This window comes from Staurois parvus, unplaced genomic scaffold (assembly GCF_062004578.1).
Source record: "Staurois parvus isolate SC_StPar_1 unplaced genomic scaffold, SC_StPar_1.0 ptg000058l, whole genome shotgun sequence".
Lineage (NCBI taxonomy): Eukaryota > Metazoa > Chordata > Amphibia > Anura > Ranidae > Staurois > Staurois parvus.
The window spans coordinates 11,178,495-11,204,329 of record NW_028317854.1 but is presented as its reverse complement, the minus strand read 5'-3'; the positions used below and the strand labels follow the sequence as shown (position 1 = coordinate 11,204,329).

Here is a 25,835-nt window from a genome sequence, read left to right as displayed (position 1 = left end):
CTGTGTCCGCAGTCTCTGGTCATCCCCTGTACTGTATCCGCAGTCTCTGGTCATCTCCTGTACTGTATCTGCAGTCTCTGGTCATCTCTTGTACTGTGTCCGCAGTCTCTGGTCATCTCCTGTACTGTGTCTGCAGTCTCTGGTCATCTCCTGTACTGTGTCCGCAGTCTCTGGTCATCTCCTGTACTATGTCCGCAGTCTCTGGTCATCTCCTGTACTGTGTCCGCAGTCTCTGGTCATCCCCTGCACTGTGTCCGCAGTCTCTGGTCATCCCCTGCACTGTGTCCGCAGTCTCTGGTCATCTCCTGTACTATGTCCGCAGTCTCTGGTCATCTCCTGTACTGTGTCCGCAGTCTCTGGTCATCCCCTGTACTGTGTCTGCAGTCCATTGGTTCAGAATATTTTTTTTCTTGTTTTTCCCCTCTAAAACCTAGGTGCGTCTTATGGTCAGGTGCGTCTTATGGAGCGAAAAATACGGTATATGCGTGCAATGCAAGTAGGCTGTTTTTATCCAACAATAAGCTGTTTTAGACTTCATTAACATATTTCATCACATAAAATTCCATTTCTCTGCTGTAAAATGCATTGCTTGATGGCTAGTGGAAGTCTTGAATGTTTATACTGTCTGAGAAGCGGTTATCTTTATACATGAAGGTACTGCCATGGCTATGGAATATGATGTCCTTGGCACCAGAAGTATATGTACTCTTTAAAGTGAAGCTTTGTGGGATGAAATCTTGTATGCACTCAACTTCTTTGGTCCCAAAGTGTGGCTGTAAAAAGAGTTCTTTTACTCTAGCTGTATGTAGCCCACATCTTTTCTAAACTTAGCAAACACAAAAAAACCCTATATGAGGGATAAGGTCATATTCCTTAAAGTAATGTACATTTTAACTGGATAATATTTAGTTTGCTAAAGCCCTGTGCATAATAAGTAACCACAATTCCTGTAAATATCTTCTTCTTTTCCTTTTTTCTATAAGCAGACATTTATGCAGTCCAATCTCTGTAACAGCCATGGCTCCTCCACAGATACAATGGGTGAGTGAATGTAGCTGTCAAGAGACAGGAAGTTATTAGAGGATTCTCATGTAAAACAGGGGAAAACAAGCTTGACAAAATAAGATGAATGCAGCCACCACATTTAGGGAGATTTGAATAGGCTTTTAAAAGAACAGAAAACCAGATAGCTGGTTCTCCATAACCCCTGGTTCACATATATTCGGCGTGCGGGCCACGTTTTGCACGGGCACAAGGGCCCATTCATTTGAATGGACTCCCGTGCCCCGTGACACGGAGGGGAAGAAGTCCTTGCACTTCTTTTGAAAACGCAGTCCACACGGGAACCTCGGTTCCCAGTACGGTTGCATTTTCCAGTACGGGCGGCGTGCCATTAGAACTAATGGCACCCGCCCGCGGGTCCGCATTTCTCTGTGCAGGTGGTGCGGCTGCACGGATTTTCGTGCGCATCCGCAGCGGCACCACCCGCACAGATGTGAACCTAGGGTTAAACTGGAATTTACAGATATATATTGATGTTTTTATGCTGTTAAAATTATGTATTTATTTACATCACAACTAAAAACAGCTTGATTAAAAAATTTAATCTACAGGAGATACAGTCATCCATAGCGTGGTAGATCACTTTAGCATAACATCAGTCAGACCACATGCCAGGTCATCATCTGTAAAGTGATATAAGAAGGGTGATGCAACGCATCTACTTAAAGAGCTTGATGCCTATGTTCTGGAGAAAAAAACACTGACACCCGTTATTGAGGATTGGAATAAAAGGTTAACTCTATCATTGAGGCTGAGTAATGGTTACATACCTGCCAGGATAATTAGAACAAATTTTATAAAATATGGGCAACATGGAGCAATCATGGGCAAACTGAGAGCACCCCTAACCTCTATCTAAAGTGCCAGCTGACATACTGAGGACTATATACACAGCTCTTTTTGTTACTTGAGTGAACACTATTACTGTATATATAAAAGAAGAGAATCCCCAGCGCAGCCACCCATAGGTTATTTGTTGGTTTGGTTAACCCCTTCTACCCCCTGCTACCATCCTCTTGACATTCCCCATCTTCTATGTTCTATTTTTACTAAGCTTGGTTTGTGGTAGTGACAAATAGTTATTGACTAGGATGTACTAAGAGCAAGAGAATGGTACTCATATGATGGAAATCCTAGTTTCTAACAATGTCATATTATGATGTACAGTTTCAAGAATGCCATGTATCATATACATGGTGCGGCAACATAACTTCCTTTTTTCAAAACGCAATAAAACCCATTTTGTGAATCAGAATTGTTTTTATTGTCTTTAATAATGTAGGTACATATCTAAAGTTCTGTTTTACACAGTTTTGAAAATCATATCAGGTAGGTGACGCCCCCTATTGTCCATACACTGATTAAGCCGATTTCTGGCGTTTTTCATGACCCTTACCAGCATAGCAGCGGGTATGTTGGCAATTTCTGCATGGATGTTGGCCTTCAGGTCTTGTAGGGTCCTTGGACGGTTTACATAAATGCGGGATTTCAAAAAAACCCACAAAAAAAAGTCGCAAGGGGCCAAATCGGGGGAGCGGGCTGGCCACTCCAAATCGCCCCTTATTGAGATGAGGCGCTCCGGGAGGTGTTCCCTTAAAACAGCCATTGATGCTCTTGAAGTGTGAGCCGTTGCTCCGTCCTGTTGGAACCAAATGTCCCCTAAGTCCAATTCATCAAGTCGTGGAAAAACAAATTCCTCCAACATGTTCACATACCAGTCTGAATTCACTGTCACTGTGACCTCATTTTCTTCAAAGAACCAGGGACCAATAATCCCAGCTGAGGCAATTGCACACCACACTGTGACTTTAGATGAATGCAAAGGCCTTTGATGCAATCACAGAAAATCCGTTCGAAAAGTAGGCCTCTACGGCAAACGCACGCTGCTCACTGTTCCAACGCATGATGATGACTGACCTGGAAGAGAACAAAAACTTTAGAACTACGCCTGTCGCCTGAGACCACTCCCGCCCCGCTATGGCCGCTACAGCCTGAATTGCATGCATTTCAAAAAAAGAAGTTATGGATATGTTGCTTCTATATAACAATGCTATTTACCACCTTGAAATGTAAACCTGTAAAATGAAAAATAAAAGATTATATATAAAAAAAATAAAGGGTATTCAGCCTCACCCCCTACATGAATGTAAATTAATAATTTCTGCACGATGTGATTGACGATGGATTTCCATTGTGGAATATTTTTTGGCTTAAAAAAAAATACGTTTCATAAAATACTTGCCTAAGTGTGTCTATGTGCTTATTTACGTTACATTTTATTTACTGTGTGCCCCTTGGGGGAGCCAGATATCTGCCCTTCCCCCTTATTTTAAAGATGGCTTCCATGTTCCTTTAAGCCCCCCATCTGCAGATCCTTACAGATATTGGGGCCAAGGTGCTCTGCCATGGGGCTTCATCCTGGCAAAGTACCTTCCCCATGTTAAGAGTAGATAGAGGGAGGCACACACTCATCTCCCCCCTATTTTTCTGTCCTGCCAGGCTGCATGTTTACATAATGTTCTGATATAAATTTTAGGGAGTACCCATTTTTTTTCTTTTTTTTTTTTGCATGCATTTCCCCTGTGTCTGGTATAGAATTTGGGGGACGCCCACATCATTTCTTTTTTTCTTTGTTTAGAGGCCCCCTGGACATTTATACCAGATCCTCATCAAGGACTATGGTCTGGTATATATTTTTAGAGGTAAACCCACACAGGTTTTTCTTTGTGTGTGAGGTCTTCCTTTACCATCCATACCAGACCCTCATCTAGGATAAGGTTTTGGTATAGATAAAGGGAATTCTTAGCTGTTTGTTTACAAACATAAGTAAGCAGCCTTTTACCTGTAATTTTCTTTGTAAATGCAAATTTTGCTGTAGTAGGTTGAATACATTGTACACATGCACCACTATACAGGTAGGTTCAAGGCATCTCTCAAGCTTTTTATTGTAAGGAATTTTGCATTTTTTTCACTTCAAGCATTATTAAAATCAATTCTGCTTGCCAAATGAATTTTAAATACGTTATCTGCATTGGGACATATCCCCCAGGGCAGTTCTCAGTTCCCCAAATTAGAAATGGTAATTTCTAATTTCTAAGATTCTGCTCCCATTGATTTCAGTGTGGTTCGTATTCAGCATCTGAACTTCAGTCAGGTTCAGCGAACCCATCCCAAATCAAACATGGGTATATTTTGCACATCACTAGTCCTGATGATGGCACATAACTAATCAAATCTGTGTATAAATTAATGAGGAATTTATCGTTAGCAAAATCTAAAATTTAATGGTACAACTTTGGGGTTGATAGAAAATGATTATGGACAGGTCAGTAAGTATGCGTTCGTTACTAACAGAAAGATATTTGGAGACCTTTATAAAGTTTTTAAATTCACTGCTAGTTGACCAGAATGTCACGGTGCCTTTGTGGTCTGTCCTTAGACTGGAAAGCCTTAGACTGAATCCAATCCATACCAACTGTGCAAATCATTTTATTTGGTTGTGCTTTTCACTTTTGAGGACTATGATTCCCACATTGAAAGCTATGAATCACACATTTTTGTGGTATGGTATTTTGTTAGTAGGATATACATTTAAATGCTCTTCCAGCTATGTCTGATTGGCTTATCTTGCTGAAAATGCAGCAACCACAATACCACTCTGATGACTGAGAAGCACAACTTGAATGACAGCTGATTCCTTTTCTGCTTATAACAAAAGGTGCTCGAGAAAACAGACTTCTCCCTCCTTCCTCTAGCACACAGTCTCTAAAACCAAGTTCTTTGCTTGCATGTTTATGTAAAAACTCATAAGGGCTTTCGACAGGCAGTTCCTGCAGGTGGATTGAATTCTACCATATGTGCACAGAGATTAGAGCACAGCAGGAAGGCAACAGAAGACAAATACAAAATAAAGAAGTCATGCATTAAAATGTATCTAAATCCAAACATTTAAATAAAATATGTTGTTGCACATGTCCCTTTAATTTTATCAAGTGCAATCCTTATATATTTGGTGACAATGATTATTCAGAAAACTCTTTCCTGCAAACTCCCAAACTGGACTACAAGCAGTGTACTGGCAAATTCTGCCAGAATCATTGCAGTGTTCAGCTGCTGCTGTAGGGCACCCATGTCCACAAGAAGCTATGCAGTTGGATTGGTGGTACCTTTGGATACACTCATTTTGGCCCATGTTACATAGTTAGTCTGGGTGAAAAAAGACAAAAGTTCATCCAGTTCAACCATTAAAAAAAAAAAGTTATAATTCTATACCCACAGTTGATCCAGAGGAAGGCAAAAAAAACCCCAGCAAAGCATGATCCAATATGCTCCTGCAGGGAAAAAATTCCTTCCTGATTCTCCGAGAGGCACTTGTATATTCCGTGGATCAACTTTACCTATAAATGTTAGTATCCAGTTATATTCTGTGTATCTAGGAAAGAATCCAGACCTTTTTTAAAGCAATCCACTGAGCTGGCCAGAACCAACTCTTGAGGGAGTCTATTCCACATTTTCACATAATTTCACATTTTCAGGGTAATGGCATATTAGAATGACATCACCTTTCCTCCATGTTTTAATCAACTTCCGGTGCACACAGATACCTTCAAGCACCAGTGCAATTCCTTTGTTAGACAGGATAAGAATTTGGTCTTAATCTGGACATAACCTATGAAGTTTTCAGCTGTTTCCTATTGAACTGACCCAACATCTTTCCCTAGGTGGCCCTACTGCCCATTGGTATTCTGACAGCCACTGGTGTTGGCTGTCAGGAGGCAACATCTGTAGTGGGAGATTCTTCCATTTGCACTGTATAGGATGAATGAAGGTGCAATGGTCGTGGCACCCGAATAGCTGTGTGTGTGACAGCCATTTTGTTCAGGTCACATGTCTTCCATGCGATTTTGTCAGAAGAGAGAAATGGTCACAGGGATCTTCTCCTCTCTCCCCCTCCCTACTCATTTCAGCTCATACAATCCACAACATCTTAGCTGCTGCCAGACACCCCTTATCAGTCTGGTAATAGGACAAGCAGGATCTAACCTCCAATACACATTGCAGGGCCCAGCAAAGTGTCTGAGTTATGCAGGCCATAGACGGGTCGAAAACACGCCGTTTTAGAAAAAAAAAAACGAAAAATCGGTTGTTCAATAGGCAGACGTTACCACTAGAGATGAGCAAATCGAACTCGGCGAAGTGGAATTCGTTTCGAATATTAGGAAAATTTCCAAAAATGGCGGCGACATGTGCGGCGACGGAGCGGGGATCTCTGGGAAGGCGCGCAGACAAGGCGCGCTGACCCATAATGCATTCATTCATGACATGTGATCGCATTAGCCAATCAGCAGCCAGCCAGCCAGCACTGTGTAATGGTCGAGCTATAAATTGCGGCCATCTTACAGTTCTCCATTTGCCTCTGGTCATTCAAGAGAGACAGACCTCTCTGTATTAGGGACACAGAATCGTTACTTAGGGATACAGAACCGTTACTTAGGGACACAGAACCGTTACTTAGGGACACAGAACCGTTACTTAGGGACACAGAACCGTTACTTAGGGACACACAATCGTTACTTAGGGACACAGAACCGTTACTTAGGGACACAGAACCGTTACTTAGGGACACACAATCGTTACTTAGGGACACAGAACCGTTACTTAGGGACACAGAATTGTTACTCAGGGACAGACACAGAATTGTTACTCAGGGACAGACACAGAATTGTTACTCAGGGACAGACACAGAATTGTTACTGAGGGACACAGAATTGTTACTGAGGGACACAGAATTGTTACTGAGGGACACAGAATTGTTACTCAGGGACAGACACAGAATTGTTACTCAGGGACAGTCACAGAATTGTTACTCAGGGACAGACACAGAATTGTTACTCAGGGACAGACACAGAATTGTTACTGAGGGACACAGAATTGTTACTGAGGGACACAGAATTGTTACTGAGGGACACAGAATTGTTACTCAGGGACAGACACAGAATTGTTACTCAGGGACAGACACAGAATTGTTACTCAGGGACAGACACAGAATTGTTACTGAGGGACACAGAATTGTTACTGAGGGACACAGAATTGTTACTGAGGGACACAGAATTGTTACTCAGGGACAGACACAGAATTGTTACTCAGGGACAGACACAGAATTGTTACTGAGGGACACAGAATTGTTACTGAGGGACACAGAATTGTTACTGAGGGACACAGAATTGTTACTCAGGGACACAGAATTGTTACTCAGGGACAGACACAGAATTGTTACTGAGGGACACAGAATTGTTACTGAGGGACACAGAATTGTTACTCAGGGACACAGAATTGTTACTCAGGGACAGACACAGAATTGTTACTGAGGGACACAGAATTGTTACTGAGGGACACAGAATCGTTACTCAGGGACACAGAATTGTTACTCAGGGACACAGAATTGTTACTGAGGGACACAGAATTGTTACTGAGGGACACAGAATTGTTACTCAGGGACACAGAATTGTTACTCAGGGACACAGAATTATTACTCAGGGACAGACACAGAATTGTTACTGAGGGACACAGAATTGTTACTGAGGGACACAGAATTGTTACTCAGGGACAGACACAGAATTGTTACTGAGGGACACAGAATTGTTACTGAGGGACACAGAATTGTTACTCAGGGACACAGAATTGTTACTCAGGGACAGACACAGAATTGTTACTGAGGGACACAGAATTGTTACTCAGGGACAGACACAGAATTGTTACTGAGGGACACAGAATTGTTACTGAGGGACACAGAATTGTTACTCAGGGACACAGAATTGTTACTCAGGGACAGACACAGAATTGTTACTGAGGGACACAGAATTGTTACTCAGGGACAGACACAGAATTGTTACTCAGGGACACAGAATTGTTACTCATGGACAGACACAGAATTGTTACTGAGGGACACAGAATTGTTACTGAGGGACACAGAATTGTTACTGAGGGACACAGAATTGTTACTCAGGGACACAGAATTGTTACTCAGGGACAGACACAGAATTGTTACTGAGGGACACAGAATTGTTACTGAGGGACACAGAATCGTTACTGAGGGACACAGAATTGTTACTCAGGGACACAGAATTGTTACTCAGGGACACAGAATTGTTACTGAGGGACACAGAATTGTTACTGAGGGACACAGAATTGTTACTCAGGGACACAGAATTGTTACTCAGGGACACAGAATTATTACTCAGGGACAGACACAGAATTGTTACTGAGGGACACAGAATTGTTACTGAGGGACACAGAATTGTTACTCAGGGACAGACACAGAATTGTTACTGAGGGACACAGAATTGTTACTGAGGGACACAGAATTGTTACTCAGGGACACAGAATTGTTACTCAGGGACAGACACAGAATTGTTACTGAGGGACACAGAATTGTTACTCAGGGACAGACACAGAATTGTTACTGAGGGACACAGAATTGTTACTGAGGGACACAGAATTGTTACTGAGGGACACAGAATTGTTACTCAGGGACACAGAATTGTTACTCAGGGACAGACACAGAATTGTTACTGAGGGACACAGAATTGTTACTCAGGGACAGACACAGAATTGTTACTGAGGGACACAGAATTGTTACTGAGGGACACAGAATTGTTACTGAGGGACACAGAATTGTTACTCAGGGACACAGAATTGTTACTCAGGGACAGACACAGAATTGTTACTGAGGGACACAGAATTGTTACTTAGGGACACAGAATCGTTTAATTAAAGAGTATGTCAGACAACATGCAGAGGAGTGGCAGAGGAGGCAATGTTTTAGGAGCGAGCAGACGTGGCAGCAGAGGAAGGGGTCGAGGCAGCACTAGTCGCAGCCAGAGGCCAGTGCTCCCGGTGTCATCCAGCGGTCGTGTCTCCACCGACAACCCTGCCGTCATCGATTGGTTGGCTCGGTCGTCTTCCTCTTCCCAGGTCACCTCTGACACCTACAGCCAACGGTCGGTGGGTACGTCAGACACAACCGTTAGTTGGCATGGCCCGGGAGCAAGCCCACTGAAATCACGTGTCCTCTACCTGCCCCTGTCCTTTGGTGTTCCCTCACCAAGCGAAGTATCGCATGCTGTGGGCTCAGCCCCACTGTACAGTGAGGAAGAGCTAACAGAGGGCGGTCAGGAACAGGGGGAGACATCCGCCTCTTCAGCAGCCAGGCGAAGAAGTACTGGCGAGGAGAGTGGCTCGGTAGCCGGTCTAGAGACAGGTCTGTCTCCTGACCCACACGCAGCCGAGGGGGCTAGTAGTGAGGCGGAGACCCTAATTGATGATGATGAGGCTGATTGCACTTGGCAGCCTCGTCGTCATCAGGCTATTGCTTCCGCATCATCAGGAGAAGAGGGTGCCAGCTTGGCAGCGAGCAAAACAGTCGGTGGGTTGCCCAGGAGGCAGCAGGGTCGCAGCAGTGTCAGTGGAGGCAAACGGCCACGGAGTAGAGCACCAGCTCCACTGCAGCCTACCACCACGGCCAGTAGTGGTGCCGGTGTGCACGGAGGAAGTAGCAGTCAGCCAGTGAGGAGTAGCGGGGGCAAAGTTTCCTACTCGGCGGTGTGGCAATTTTTCGTCAAGCCGCCCGAGGAAGTAAACGTAGCCGTATGTCGACTATGTGGCCAGAAAGTCAAGCGTGGCCAGGGGGCCCATGTTGGGACTACAGCGTTGCGTCAGCATATGCAGCGTCGCCATTCGGTGGCCTGGGAAAACCGTGATAAAGATACGGCGGTTCTGCCTGCCCCAGCCCCCGCTCCATCACCCGCTCCGTTACTTGCTCTGTCACCCGACGTCAATCGCCCTCTATCAGCCAGTCAATGCTCCAACACCTCTGCTGAGGGGAGTTGTCGCTCGTTGGCATCTTCCGCTCGTTCAGATGCTCCTTCTCCTGCTACTCCTCTTCACGGATTCCGTCAGCAGTCTTTCTTGGAATCCGTTTCCAAAAGACAACAGTTTGCGAGCACGCACCCGACGGTGCAAAAGCTGAACGTCCTCCTGTCCAAGTTGCTGTTGCTGCAGTCCCTCCCTTTCCAAGTGGTGGACTCAGCACCTTTCCGAGAAATGATGGCTTGTGCCGCGCCGCGGTGGAGAGTGCCAAGCCGTCATTTCTTCGCCAAAAAGGCAGTGCCAGCCCTGCATTCACATGTAGAAGAGATGGTGGGCCAGTCTTTGAGCATGTCGGTCTCTGCCAAAGTGCACGGCAGCGCCGACGTGTGGAGCTGTAACTACGGTCAGGGACAGTACATGTCATTTACGGCCCACTGGGTGAACGTGGTGCCGGCACAGCCGCACCAGCAACTTGGACAGGTCACGCCGCTTTTGCCTCCACGTTTGCACGTCCTTGGTCCGGCAAAGATGTCCGCCTCTACCACCTCTTCTTCCGCCGTGTCCTCAGCCGCCACCCCCGTGCCAAGTCCCATTACCCGACCAGCATATCACATGTGCAGGGCGCAACGGTGTCACGCTGTGCTGCACCTGGTATGCCTTGGCGAACGTAGTCACACAGGGGAGGAACTTCTGAGTGTAATGAACAGAGAAATCGACAGATGGCTGTCTCCGCGCAAACTGAAAATCGGAACCATGTTGACCGACAACGGAAAGAACATGGTGTCTGCTCTGCGTCAAGGAAGGTTGTGCCATGCGCCATGCATGGCTCACGTGTTCAATCTGGTTGTCAAGCGGTTCCTAAAATCCACCATCCCACTGCAAGACATCCTTAAAATGTCACGTAAACTTTGCATGCATTTCAGCCATTCCTACACCGCAAAGCACACCCTCCTTGAGCTGCAGCGGCAGAACGGAATTTCACAGCATCGCCTGATCTGCGACGTTGCAACAAGGTGGAATTCAACCCTACACATGTTAGACCACCTTTACAAACAGCGAAAGGCCATCACCGATTTCCTGATGTTACAAGCGGATAAAGGTACTCCCCTGTGTAACTTCGATGTCAGCCATTGGCAGCTCATGCGTGACACCTGCCACTTGCTCAGGCCCTTTGAGGAGGCCACGCTATTCGTGAGTCGGCAGGACTATGGGATGAACGACGTCATTCCTCTGTTGCACGTCCTGGAACAAATGCTGTTAACAATGGCTGGTCAGGGTGCGGTAGACGTGGCGCACAGATCTCAACGCCACATGACCCCTGTGGGGGCAGGACAGGAAGAAGAGGAGGAGGTAGAGGACATTGGTGCTCAGGAATTATTGAGTGAAGTGGGTGGTTTTTCCACTCAGCGGACAGGAGTGGAGGAGCAGGAGCATCTGGTAGAGGAGGAGGAGGAGACAGAGGACCCAGACGCACCGTGGCAGTATGCTGTGGAGATGGAGGCAGGGAGTCCCTCGCATTCCTTGGCACAAATGGCCCATAGCATGCTCGGTTGCTTGCGTAGCGACAGCCGAATAATAACCATCAGACAGAGGGATGACTTTTGGCTGTCCACCTTGTTGGACCCTCACTACCGTTCAAAAATGGTGGCCTTTTTCACACCTGCTGAGAGGGAGGCCAAAATAACGTACTATAAAAACCACCTATGTAGTCAGTTGGTCTCTGCCTTTCTGCGCCAACGTCCATCCTCAGACACTGTGGGCCCTGTGCGCTCGCGTTCCGCTGCCATGGCAGCAGGGGAGGGGTGGGGTGGTAGGAGCAGTGGCAGCTCCACCAGCAGCGGCTGCCACAGTCTGCAGTCGATGATGAGTAGCTTTCTTCACCAGCGCAGTGAGGAAACTACTAACCAGCCGCAGCAGCAGCAGCATCAGGTGGACCTGGAGCAGGACCTCAAACAACAGGCTTGGGCCTACTTGGACAGCACCCTGCCAACCGAGGTAGACAATCCCCTTGACTACTGGGCAACGAAACTTGACCTTTGGCCCCAACTAGCTGAATTTGCCCTTGAAAGGCTGTCATGCCCGGCCAGTAGCATGGCATCGGAGCGCGTGTCTAGTGCGGCAGGAGGTATTGTAACTCCGCGGAGGACACGACTGTCCACCCAAAGTGTGGAGAGACTCACGTTTGTGAAAATGAATCAGGCGTGGATTAGTCTGGATTTCAAACCACCAGTTCCTGACACAACTGACTAAATCCGCCATGAATCATGCCCCAAACATGTGCCACTTTCAGGTCTCCTCACACTGCTGGTGGGTTCCATTTTGTCATAGGGTGCTGGCAGATTACGGGCCTCCCATTGCTGCTGCCAGGCCCGTAATCTGCCATGGGCCCCCGTACCACCTCCTCATGCTGCTGCCAGGTCCAAAGTCTCTCATGGGTCCCTGTACGGCCTCCCATTGCTGCTGTCTCCATCGCCACACTCTGCCATGTGCCACTTTCAGGTCTCCTCACACTGCTGGTGTGTTCCATTTTGTCATAGGGTGCTGGCAGATTACGGGCCTCCCATTGCTGCTGCCAGGTTCGTAATCTGCCATGGGCCCCCGTACCGCCTCCTCATGCTGCTGCCAGGTCCAGAGTGTCTCATGGGTCCCTGTACGGCCTCCCATTGCTGCTGTCTCCATCGCCACACTCTGCCATGTGCCACTTTCAGGTCTCCTCACACTGCTGGTGGGTTCCATTTTGTCATAGGGTGCTGGCAGATTACGGGCCTCCCATTGCTGCTGCCAGGCCCGTAATCTGCCATGGGCCGCCGTACCGCCTCCTCATGCTGCTGCCAGGCCCGTAATCTGTCATGGGTCCCTGTACGGCCTCCCATTGCTGCTGTCTCCATCGCCACACTCTGCCATGTGCCACTTTCAGGTCTCCTCACACTGCTGGTGTGTTCCATTTTGTCATAGGGTGCTGGCAGATTACGGGCCTCCCATTGCTGCTGCCAGGCCCGTAATCTGCCATGGGCCCCGGTACCGCCTCCTCATGCTGCTGCCAGGTCCACAGTGTCTCATGGGTCCCTGTACGGCCTCCCATTGCTGCTGTCTCCATCGCCACACTCTGCCATGTGCCACTTTCAGGTCTCCTCACACTGCTGGTGGGTTCCATTTTGTCATAGGGTGCTGGCAGATTACGGGCCTCCCATTGCTGCTGCCAGGCCCGTAATCTGCCATGGGCCCCCGTACCGCCTCCTCATGCTGCTGCCAGGTCCACAGTGTCTCATGGGTCCCTGTACGGCCTCCCATTGCTGCTGTCTCCATCGCCACACTCTGCCATGTGCCACTTTCAGGTCTCCTCACACTGCTGGTGTGTTCCATTTTGTCATAGGGTGCTGGCAGATTACGGGCCTCCCATTGCTGCTGCCAGGCCCGTAATCTGCCATGGGCCCCCGTACCACCTCCTCATGCTGCTGCCAGGTCCAGAGTCTCTCATGGGTCCCTGTACGGCCTCCCATTGCTGCTGTCTCCATCGCCACACTCTGCCATGTGCCACTTTCAGGTCTCCTCACACTGCTGGTGTGTTCCATTTTGTCATAGGGTGCTGGCAGATTACGGGCCTCCCATTGCTGCTGCCAGGCCCGTAATCTGCCATGGGCCCCCGTACCGCCTCCTCATGCTGCTGCCAGGTCCAGAGTGTCTCATGGGTCCCTGTACGGCCTCCCATTGCTGCTGTCTCCATCGCCACACTCTGCCATGTGCCACTTTCAGGTCTCCTCACACTGCTGGTGCTGTCCATTTTGTCATAGGGTGCTGGCAGATTACGGGCCTCCCATTGCTGCTGCCAGGCCCGTAATCTGCCATGGGCCCCCGTACCGCCTCCTCATGCTGCTGCCAGGTCCAGAGTGTCTCATGGGTCCCTGTACGGCCTCCCATTGCTGCTGTCTCCATCGCCACACTCTGCCATGTGCCACTTTCAGGTCTCCTCACACTGCTGGTGGGTTCCATTTTGTCATAGGGTGCTGGCAGATTACGGGCCTCCCATTGCTGCTGCCAGGCCCGTAATCTGCCATGGGCTCCCGTACCGACTCCTCATGCTGCTGCCAGGCCCGTAATCTGTCATGGGCCCCTATACTGCCTCCTCAAGCTGCTGCCAGGTCCAGAGTGTGTCATGGGTCCCTGTACGGCCTCCCATTGCTGCTGTCTCCATCGCCACACTCTGCCATGTGCCACTTTCAGGTCTCCTCACACTGCTGGTGGGTTCCATTTTTTCATAGGGTGCTGGCAGATTACGGGCCTCCCATTGCTGCTGCCAGGCCCGTAATCTGCCATGGGCCCCCGTACCGACTCCTCATGCTGTGACGTTGCAACAAGGTGGAATTCAACCCTACATATGTTAGACCGCCTTTACGAACAGCAAAAGGCCATCACCGATTTCCTGATGTTACAAGCGGATAAAGGTACTCCCCTGTGTATCTTCGATGTCAGCCATTGGCAGCTCATGCGTGACACCTGCCGCTTGCTCAGGCCCTTTGAGGAGGCCACGCTATTCGTGAGTCGGCAGGACTATGGGATGAACGACGTCATTCCTCTGTTGCACGTCCTGGAACAAATGCTGTTAACAATGGGTGGTCAGGCTGCGGTAGACGTGGCGCACAGATCTCAGCGCCACATGACCCCTGTGGGGGCAGGACAGGAAGAAGAGGAGGAGGTAGAGGAGGACATTGGTGCTCAGGAATTTTTGAGTGAAATGGGTGGTTTTTCCACTCAGCGGACAGGAGTGGAGGAGCAGGAGCATCTGGTAGAGGAGGAGGAGGAGACAGAGGACCCAGACGCACCGTGGCAGTATTCTGTGGAGATGGAGGCAGGGAGTCCCTCGCATTCCTTGGCACAAATGGCCCATAGCATGCTCGGTTGCTTGCGTAGCGACAGCCGAATAATAACCATCAGACAGAGGGATGACTTTTGGCTGTCCACCTTGTTGGACCCTCGCTACCGTTCAAAAATGGTGGCCTTTTTCACACCTGCTGAGAGGGAGGCCAAAATAACGTACTATAAAAACCACCTATGTAGTCAGTTGGTCTCTGCCTTTCTGCGCCAACGTCCATCCTCAGACACTGTGGGCCCTGTGCGCTCGCGTTCCGCTGCCATGGCAGCAGGGGAGGGGTGGGGTGGTAGGAGCAGTGGCAGCTCCACCAGCAGCGGCTGCCTCAGTCTGCAGTCGATGATGAGTAGCTTTCTTCACCAGCGCAGTGAGGAAACTACTAACCAGCCGCAGCAGCAGCAGCATCAGGTGGACCTGGAGCAGGACCTCAAACAACAGGCTTGGGCCTACTTGGACAGCACCCTGCCAACCGAGGTAGACAATCCCCTTGACTACTGGGCAACGAAACTTGGCCTTTGGCCCCAACTAGCTGAATTTGCCCTTGAAAGGCTGTCATGCCCGGCCAGTAGCGTGGCATCGGAGCACGTGTTTAGTGCGGCAGGAGGTATTGTAACTCCGCGGAGGACACGACTGTCCACCCAAAGTGTGGAGAGACTCACGTTTGTGAAAATGAATCAGGCGTGGATTAGTCTGGATTTCAAACCACCAGTTCCTGACACAACTGACTAAATCCGCCATGAATCATGCCCCAAACATGTGCCACTTTCAGGTCTCCTCGCACTGCTGGTGGGTTTCATTTTGTCATAGGGTGCTGGCAGATTACGGGCCTCCCATTGCTGCTGCCAGGCCCGTAATCTGCCATGGGCCTTTGTACCGCCTCCTCATGCTGCTGCCAGGTCCAGAGTGTGTCATGGGTCCCTGTACGGCCTCCCATTGCTGCTGTCTCCATTGCCACACTCTGCCATGTGCCACTTTCAGGTCTCCTCACACTGCTGGTGGGTTCCATTTTGTCATAGGGTGCTGGCAGATTACGGGCCTCCCATTGCTGCTGCCAGGCCCGTAATCTGCCATGGGCCCCCCGTACCGCCTCCTCATGCTGCTGCCAGGTCCAGAGTGTCTCATGGGTCCCTGTACGGCCTCCCATTGCTGCTGTCTCCATCGCCACACTCTGCCATGTGCCACTTTCAGGTCTCCTCACACTGCTGGTGTGTTCCATTTTGTCATAGGGTGCTGGCAGATTACGGGCCTCCCATTGCTGCTGCCAGGCCCGTAATCTGCCATGGGCCCCCGTACCGCCTCCTCATGCTGCTGCCAGATCCAGAGTGTGTCATGGGTCCCTGTACGGCCTCCCATTGCTGCTGTCTCCATCGCCACACTCTGCCATGTGCCACTTTCAGGTCTCCTCACACTGCTGGTGGGTTCCATTTTGTCATAGGGTGCTGTATGGCCTCCCATTGCTGCTGCCTCCACCGCCACACTGTGGCTCCACACTCTGGTTTTGGCCCCGTGACTGCCCAAATGAGTGAAGTGTGCGGTGATTCTAAGATCGACGGCACTCATCTGCATGTCATACTGACTGACAGTATTATTTCTCTTCCCCAGCAGACTCCAAGGGCATTTAAATTAAAGGTACAGTGTTCTGCACTAATATAAAGGCTCTCTGAAGCCTAGAAACATCCTTTTATAAGTTAAATTCGCAGCAAATATATTCGCCTCGAATCGAATTTATTCCTCGAATTCGCCGAATCAGCCGAATCAAATTTTTGAATACTTCGCTCATCTCTAGTTACCACCAATGGTAGAAAAAATTGGCCAATTGTTGTCCCGTCTACAGCCGGCATTTAATTACTTCTGTCTTGACATGAAAAAGTATTGCGATTGCAACAAATTTTCCATTTTGTATCCATTTCAGATACAGATGTTTTTATTCGGATACAAATAGATACATTGTTGCAACCACAATACTTTTTCATGTAAAATATAATAGCAGACTGGAATTCTTTTTCTTCTTCTTCTTCTTCTTCTTCTTTTTCTTCTTCTTTTTCCTCTTCTTGCAGGCCACAGCTCATGCGCAGATTTTTTATCGGTAAAAAGATCAGCCGATTTGCCCATCATTGGTGAGAAAATCGGCCGAACAGCAAAATTGGCAGATTTGTTTCCAACTTCACCAAAAAAAAAAAATGTGCCAAAACCCCAAAAATGGCCGACCAATTAACCCATTAACGGTGCGAAAATCGGCCGATTTTTTTTTTTCGGCCGAAAAATCAGCCGATTTTAGACCCGTCTATGGCCTGCATTAGCCTCTTCAGTGACTAGAAAGTTAACAGACATTGGGTCATAAATACATTAGTTGGAATCTATAGAATATGCATATCTGTCTTTCAGCAGAACCCATCATCCTGGTATGTTCCATGGCTTCTGAAATCATGGCAGTATAGCCAGAATAAAGTGATATTCACCTTCATCAGTTATTGGGTACCATTTTGAACCCAAACACTCCTGGTTGTCATTGGTGATGAAATGCGCACTGGAACGTGGCGGCCATGTTGGAAACATCTACCTGGTTTGGTGATATGCTGTTTTTTATTTGATTTGTGTACGTTCAATATTATAAATAAATGAGTTAATTTGATCAATTTACTGCACTATGAGGAGGTCTTTCCTTCTTGGGCTACCATCTGCGTAGATTACTCTTGCCCATTAGGTTGCATTACTTTGGAATTTAGTCCTGGAGGAGATATCTGTGGGGAGTCCTTTTCACTGATGTCCACATTGGTACAACTCTGCGCAGTTTAACCATTCCTTTATAAGGGGGTCAATACATTTTGCTAAGAGGCTGTGTGTTTGGGCTGGTGAAGGCTCTCCCTCTTTCAACAGTAACATCTATAGCTCAATCTGTTGAAGTTCTGCGGGTGGACTTGCTCACACATTTTTTCCATCTGAAGTGCACGATTTGTTTCATGGAAAGGTCTGACTTTATTGGATTGTTATGATTTATTATTTGCACTGCAACTTTTTTCCTGTATGTCTTATATATTGTATCCTGCAATATTGTGCTAGCTGCTGATTTTTTTTTTTTTTGTTTTTAGGTTATATTTTTATAAGTTTCTAACCTAAGCATGATTATTTGTGGTGTTAAAATATGCATACACCATACACTGTAGAATAATGAAAAACAGGTTCAGGATGGCAAAGAACATGCATAAACATGGATCCTTCATAGCAATGTCTGTGTGGCTCATTCAGGGTAACATGTGGCTCAATAGAATACTCTCTATAAGACTCTATACAGAGCACAACAGGGAATCAGAGAACAATGAGAATAAAGCTGAGAATCACTTCAGTAAAACAGTTTAAAACACAGTCACATGCAATTATCCTCATAAACCTTATCTTTCAAAGTGAAGACCATAGTAGGTGTGGTAATAGGTGAATAGCTTTAGGAATTTAAGGGTAAAGAACTACCCCAGTGAAACTGGAGTACTTTCCTTGGTAACAATCATGTATCTGGGTCTTCTAGAGAACCTGCATGCTATTAAGTTCTGGCCTGGCTGCCTGCATGCTGGTTCTGATAGTGGAGGGCCTCTCACCTGTCTGCAGATCACGTGTTTGGCTACCTCTGCCACACCACCTCTCTGAGCGTCTAAAGGGAAGAAGCTGATGAATTTATTCTATTCTACATTCCTAGGAACCCAGAGAGTTGTGAAAAACGTAGTTAAAGGTACCTGGTGAGTAAACGGGCAATCTAGAGCTTGCCCCAGCATTATTTTTTTTCTTCACCTTGTTGCTGAAACCACTTTTATAATTCCTTGTGACCTCATCATAAGAGCTATATAATTTTTTTCAGGATAAGCTGCCAAGAAATCAGTTCCTAATGAAGAAGCTGCTCTCCTAGAACTACAGCTCCCAAGAGCCCTTTACCTATACACAGCGTGGAAAGGCTTTTGGGAGTCAAGACAGCAACATTGTTATGTTGGGATCAAATCAATGTATATATACACTATATTGCCAAAAGTATTGGGACACCTGCTTTTACATGCTCATGAAGTTTAATGGCATCCCAGTCTTTGTAGGGTTCAATTTTGAGCTGGCCCACCCTTTGCAGCTATAACATCTTCATCTCTTCTGGGAAGACTGTCCACAAAGTTTAGGAGTGTGTCTACGGGAATGTTTGACCATTCTTCCAGAAGCACATTTGTGAGGTCAGGCACTGATGTCGGATGAGAAGGCCTGGCTCACAGTCATCCCAAAGGTGTTCTATCCGGTTGAGGTACAGGCCAGTCAATTTCCTCCACCCCAAAGTTGCTCATCCATGTCTTTATGGACCTTGTTTTGTGCACTGGTGCACAGTCATGTTGGAACAGGAAGGGGCCATCCCCAAACTGTTTCCACAAAGTTGGGAGCATGAAATTGTCCAAAATGTCTTGGTATGCTGAGGACTTAAGAGTTCCCTTCACTGGAACGAAAGGACCAAGCCCAACCCCTAAAAAACAACCGCACACGATACACCACTGCATCCGACGCGTTGCATTGCACTTGGTGATGTAAGGCTTGGATACAGCTGCTTGGCCATGGAAACCCATTCCATGAAGCTTTCTACACACTGTTGTTGTGCTAATCTGAAGGTCTCATGAAGTTCGGAGTTCTTTAGCTATTGACTCTGCAGACAGTTGGCTACTTCTACGCACTGTTACTCTTCAGCATGCGCTGACCCTGCTTTGTAATTTTATGTGGCCTACCACTTGGTGGCTGAGTTGCTTTTGTTCCCAGTTGCTTCCACTTTGTTATAATACCACTTACAGTTGACCGTGGAATATTTAGTAACTAGGACATTTCATGGATGGACTTATTGCACTAGTGGCAACTTATCACGGTACCACGTTTGAATTCACTGAGCTCTCAAGCGACCCATTCCTTCACAATTGTTTGCAGAAGCAGTCTGCATAACTAGGTGATTGCTTTTATGCACTTGTGGCCATGGAGGTGATTGGAACATCTGAATCCAATGATTTGGAGGGGTCTCCCAATACTTTTGGCAATATAGTGTATGAGAAGTTGGACAAAGAGGGCTGGGGGATAGGAAGAGTTCTGTAGTCCAGCAGGTCGGGCTGGCAAGGTTGCTTGGGATTTCAGCATAGCATAGACACTGTTGTTAGTGAGAACAGAATGTTAAGGGTTCACCAGATCAACAAGTTTTTTTTTCCATGCTTGCAGAGCTTCTAAATTGATCATGTATATCATTAAGCGTGTATTGAAGGGATGTAATGAATATTTGTTTTATCTTAATTCTCTTTCAAAGAATAAAAAAATGTTAGCAGTTGTGGTTTAAACCATTCAACTTACCAAAATATTTAAAGCTGAACCAGGGCTTACTTATGGGACAATGGTGACAATGCCTATTCTTAGACCAAAGTGCATTGGGAAGGCAAAGTGACATAGAAAGCTGCAAAACACAAATGTAAAAAATGTATGATGCTTGCCTGGCTGTGTAATGTGACTTGGGTTTTTAATCGCTTACAGGTCCCTTGATAATGAACAGTCCACACATATGTATTAAAACTGTTTCTTTGTATGTTTGCCTTGAGTTTTACTATAATGAGACAAATATAATTTGTTACAAGTACAGTCTGTATAATATTCAATTTTAACAAGTGGAATCTGTATCAAGACTGATTCAACAGCTGAACCTGTGCACAGCTTGGCTTGAATAATCCTTTAATACAGGTGCTATGTGTACCATGACTGCAGGGAATAGTAATGTGATAGATGTTAGATTTACAGAAGAGCAGAAAATTGGCTACTGAAAATCAAGCTAATTACAGTGAAAGAAAGGTCATGTCAAACCAAGAATGCGGGCGCACAACCTATAATATTAGGCAATGGCAGGTTTACAGGATCTAAATCACAAAGCTAAACAAAAGCTGAAGAACTACGGCGGACTAAAATGACGTTAATGACATCAAACACTGTAAGGACAATTGCTGACATATTTCAAATCACTAGAGCTTGACTTGGGATAACTATTCATATTCTGTACCACTGAAGTGTAGATGTTCTCGCAGTTTGCTTGTTCACAGGAAATTCCCATATACCTGACTGTATGTGATCCTCACTAGCAGTGTAACCAACCACAGCACTGTTAGCAGTATAGACTCGATAAAATCCAGTTTATGTAAAGCGGCCTTTACATTTGTTAGAGATTTTCTAGTATGCTTAAAAATGTCTGAGAATCATTACTGCTTCATATGTTTTTTATATGTTTTAGGAAAATGCACTATAAATACGTGTATACCAGGGTGGCACATGAACTGTTGTACTATCGGTATCACAGTCTGAATGGTCTGTTGTCTGTGTGTACTGTTACATAGTTTTGTGATATTTGCAAACTCTTCCAAAACTTTAAAAGCATCGTTAACAACCAACCAAGCCTATAAAAAAAATCTGAATATCTAGTTTTAAATGATTAAAATTTTCCAGACTTATCTATAAGGGCCAGATCACACCGCATGCAGTCCAGTGCGTTTTTTTCTACATCAAAAACTCATGGATAGTAGGTTATATGGTTTCCAATGGCATAGTTCACACCAGTGCGGTCAGTGAACTTGTGTTCCAGTTCCAGAAAAAAAGTAGAACATGCATTGGAAAAATGCACTGGAACAAATCAAAAACGCACCAAAAGTGGCGTCACTACGAGGGTGCGGGCGATGGGCTACAGGGCTTTTTTTCTGCCAGAAAGTAACAGAACAGAGTTCCACTACCTCAAACACTAGCCCTGTGTTTTCCTCGAGCTCTTACTGGCTTCTCTCATTTCTAAATACAGAATCCCGGCTTCTGTACTTAAAAGTGACTCGCTGGGCAGTGCAGCTGTACTAAATCCTCCCCTCCCAGGTGCAGCTGAGCTGGTGTGAAGTAGGATAGCTGGTGTGGTGGTCAGCCATCCATCCAGGCTTGTTGTCAGGCTACCTGCTGCAAATGCTGGCACCCACAACATTTTCTCTTTGTTCATTTCTATCCAGGCAGATCCCGTGACATTGCTGGACACTGGTGCAGGGAGGGCATCCATCCAGAAATGCCCGTAGCGAATAGGGAAGAATGGAAATAGTGCAGGGCATACATGACTAGGCCCAGAGTGGTGTACGGAACAGAAAGGGTTAAATTTAGCTCCAGGGAGTGGGGAATTGATTGGGGAATTATAGGATTGGCAGATGTGGAGTGTAGGAGGGGTCTGTGGCACCTTAGGGTGGGGGATTCTGTGGAAAGGGCTTCAGTGGAGCTGGACGTGTGCAAGGACCAGAGCTTCCCTCCCGCCCTCCCTGTTTGGTTGGGTATAGGGTCTCATCCGGGGGCAGGTAAGAAGAAAAAAAAAAAAATGGACACCAGTTGGAAAGGGGGGTTTTTCTGTTGGTTCGTGGGCGGTTGTTGGTCTTTGGAGGCGGTTCTCATCTTGGAAGGTAAAACAATGGTGTGGGACCCCATCCGTGGTATGGGGGGCCCGGTGGATATTCCCAGTTAACCAAGGTTTAACTGGAAGGTGGTGGTGCTGCACTGCGGACGGTATGGTTGTCTCCGAGCTGGTTGGTTGCGGCTGGAGGCCTAGTGTATAGGGTTGTCCGCAGGTGCATTTTGGATCGTTTGTGGGTGCCTTTGAAGACCAACAACAATTCTTTGGTTTCCGTTAAGGAACGGTTGATGTATGTTAAAATGTGAAGTTGTTAATAAAAGGCCATGTTGGCCATTTACTCCAAATGGTGTCATGTTTTTTGTAAAGTTTATTTGGTTAAGGGGGTGTGGAGTGGTATGGATAGGTAATGGTGGAAGTAGGAGTGGACAAGCCTATCTATGGTGCATTAGTCAAGGCACTGCTGCATGCAATTGCCGGCACCTGACCCACAGCATCTTCCCCACAGGACCATACTATCAAGATCCTGATTCCAACAAACCATTCAGGTCCGTGCCAATCCCATCCAGATCCCCCTACCCCCTCTCTCACCTCCCATTTCTCTCACCCCTCTTCTCTCTCACTCCCCTCTCTTTTACTCCACTCTCTCACCCCCCCCCCTCTCTCTCACTCCTCTCTCTTTCACTCCCTTCTCTCCCACCCTCACCCCCCTCTATCTCTCACTCGTCTCTCTCTCACCCCCCTCTCTATCTCTCACTCTTCTTTCTCACCCACCTCTGTCTCTCACTCTTCTCTCTCACCCCTCTCTATCTCTCACTCTTCTCTCTCTCACCCCCTCTATCTCTCACTCTTCTCTCTCTCTCACCCCTCTCTATCTCTCACTCTTCTCTCTCTCGCCCCCCTCTATCTCTCACTCCTCTCTCTCTCACCCCCCTCTATCTCTCGCTCTTCTCTCTCTCACCCCCCTCTATCTCTCGCTCTTCTCTCTCTCACCCCCCTCTATCTCTCGCTCTTCTCTCTCTCACCTCCTCTATCTCTCGCTCTTCTCTCACCCCCTCTATCTCTTGCTCTTCTCTCACCCCCCTCTATCTCTTGCTCTTCTCTCACCCCCCTCTATCTCTTGCTCTTCTCTCACCTACCTCTATATCTCACTCTTCTCTCTCACCCCCCTCTATCTCTCACTCTTCTCTCTCACCCCCCTCTATCTCTCACTTTTCTTTGGCTCACCTCACTCTATATCTCACTCTTCTCTCTCACCCCCCTCTATCTCTCACTCTTCTCTCTCTGCCCCCCCCCCCCTCTTTTTCTCACTCCTCTCTCTCACCCCAACCCACCTTATTTAACCCCTTCTTCCATTTCTCTCCTTTTCCATCTCCCCCATCTCTCTCTCTCCTTCCTCCTATTCCTATCCCTTCTCTCCCCCCTATTCTCTCTATACCTTCATCCCCTCTTAGTTTATAATGGGCGTTTCTGTCATATTCAGGTTCTCAGTAAAAAAATACACTGTCAGTAGATTTTCCATGTTTTCCATGAGTGGGAGCCGAATGAATACACAAGGCGTTTAACCCCTTAATCATTGGGCATCTTTACTGTAGTATGTAAGCAGCAGGTGCTACCTAGAGTCCCTGAAAACCACACCCAATTTTTGCCGTGGTACACTGCGTGTCACATTGCTTTGTCTGATATTAGGGCATAAAATTATGATCTTGCACACAGGCCCACTGCTTTCATAAAAGACCCCTGGTTATGCCATAAAGATGGCTGCTGTGCACTGTGGCAGGCTAGCGGGGGGGGGGGGGAATTAATGGGAGAACTGTGGCAGGCTAGCGAGGTAACACACTGCCAACAATGCGTCAAAAACATGCATGTAGAAATGCATCCGGAACACATCCAGACTGTGTTTCTATGGTGTGAACCGCCCCTAAAAGATTTTTTGGCCCCCTATTTAGCTGTACTTAACCAGTTGGAATCTGACTTTTTGAGCTAAGGGGCTGATTTATAAGGAAGAGCCGATATCTGCTCTCTATTATACTCCACAGTATTTCTCAGTACAGCAGACCTATTTTTGTGGCCCATTTGTAAAATACAGGCGGTTATGTTGAGCCTGTGATAATTCTTAGAGAGTGATAGTAACCCAGAACTACAAATATATTATATTGAAGCTCCAGTCAATAGAAGTGGTGGCTGCATTTGTTTTCTTTTCTTAGGCTTTTTCCTCTATGTTTTCACCTGGTAGTCTGGCTAGTAACACACCTCCTGTATTAGAGTGTCCCCACTCTGGATGAAGGAACACTGGAGGCACATTTGGACAGCAGAATTGTCAGGCTGAGGGGAGTGGAGTGTTCGATGTACTAGCAGATTTAGATACACTAACAAATTGAAGTTAAACTCCAGCTAAGTAAGCCAAGGACGCAGGAGTTAATAAAAACATTGTAACATTTTTATTGAAACAAATGTCCACACTTACATTCAAGGCTAGGGGAGTGCAGCTTGGACATGGGGGGTATTTGGCAGATCATGCAGGATGGAAAACAGAGCATCTAATTATAGCATATTGTGGACTTTTAACATTTATTTGACTGTGAGTTTTTCTTTGTGTTAAAAATTTATAAGCAGTTACAGTAAAGAGTTTTTCTTCTTTTGGGAAAAGGCTTTACACAAATAAATAAAATCTAATTATTGTAAGCACCCCATTTAGTGAAAATTGGTTTGTCTTAGCACTCATAACTGATACAACAGTCCTACTATCTAACTCTAGGTCATCAGGTGAAAATAAAATAAAGAAAGCCTAAAAAAGAAAACAAATGCAACCATCACATCTAAGAATTGGTAAGCTGAAGTTTATTGCCACTTTAATGCAGAAAATGAAAGACACATAACCGGGCTATCCTTTCATCTTTATTTTCTTTTGTTTGACACCCCCATTCATTTTATTGCACTCCCCTGGCTTTGGTCTCCCAAGGCTAGCATTAGCTATGGCTAATGTGTTCTGACATCCGGTCCTGACAGCCTACATACCTGAACATCTGATCGGATGCATCTGCTGATCGACCAACAATTTTCCCTCTGGATCTTTCCATTTTTCTCAATCAAAGGATGTTGGGTGGGAGGGGGCTAACAGGCCCCACACAAAGCAAATGTTGGTAGGTTCATCAAGAACCAGCCTAAATTCACATATTGTATGGCCAGCTTAATTGTTACTGCCCTGCCAACTGTCTGAAATCGTGCTGGTGACACAGCCTGCGTCTTCTGACCTAGAGGTGTATAACATTTACATGGCAGAGCCCTTCAGCAAAGGGTAATGTAAACAACCATGGGACTCTGCTGTGGATACAACATATACTCTTGTGGAGAACTGTTGGAATAAAGTGTTCATGTACTTTGTACAACTACATTAGTATCAGTAGAGATATATTTTTCAACCAGTAGATGTCACTGTTTATAAGTTTGTAGCTGCATCTATGGTTAACCTCTATGTCTTTTCTCTATAATAAAGTTCTTGTTTCCTGTTTGCAGAGAAGCAGCAGATAAACACATGTGGACGGTGCGCAGTCTGTTCTGTAGGGCTATATACATAATCTCTAACAAGAAACTAATGGATAATCAGAATTTTTGGTTACCTGCAATTGAAAGGAGTGT

General features: G+C 46.6%; 1 long non-coding RNA gene across 1 annotated transcript in view; it reads right to left on the bottom strand.

Moving 5' to 3' along the window:
- Positions 1-25,835, bottom strand: part of LOC149469884 (uncharacterized) — a 305,391-nt gene that overhangs the window by 30,393 nt on the left and 249,163 nt on the right. The window contains exon 3 of the long non-coding RNA XR_016311486.1: positions 2,459-2,979. This is a non-coding gene — a long non-coding RNA (uncharacterized LOC149469884). The remainder of the gene's footprint in view (positions 1-2,458; positions 2,980-25,835) is intronic.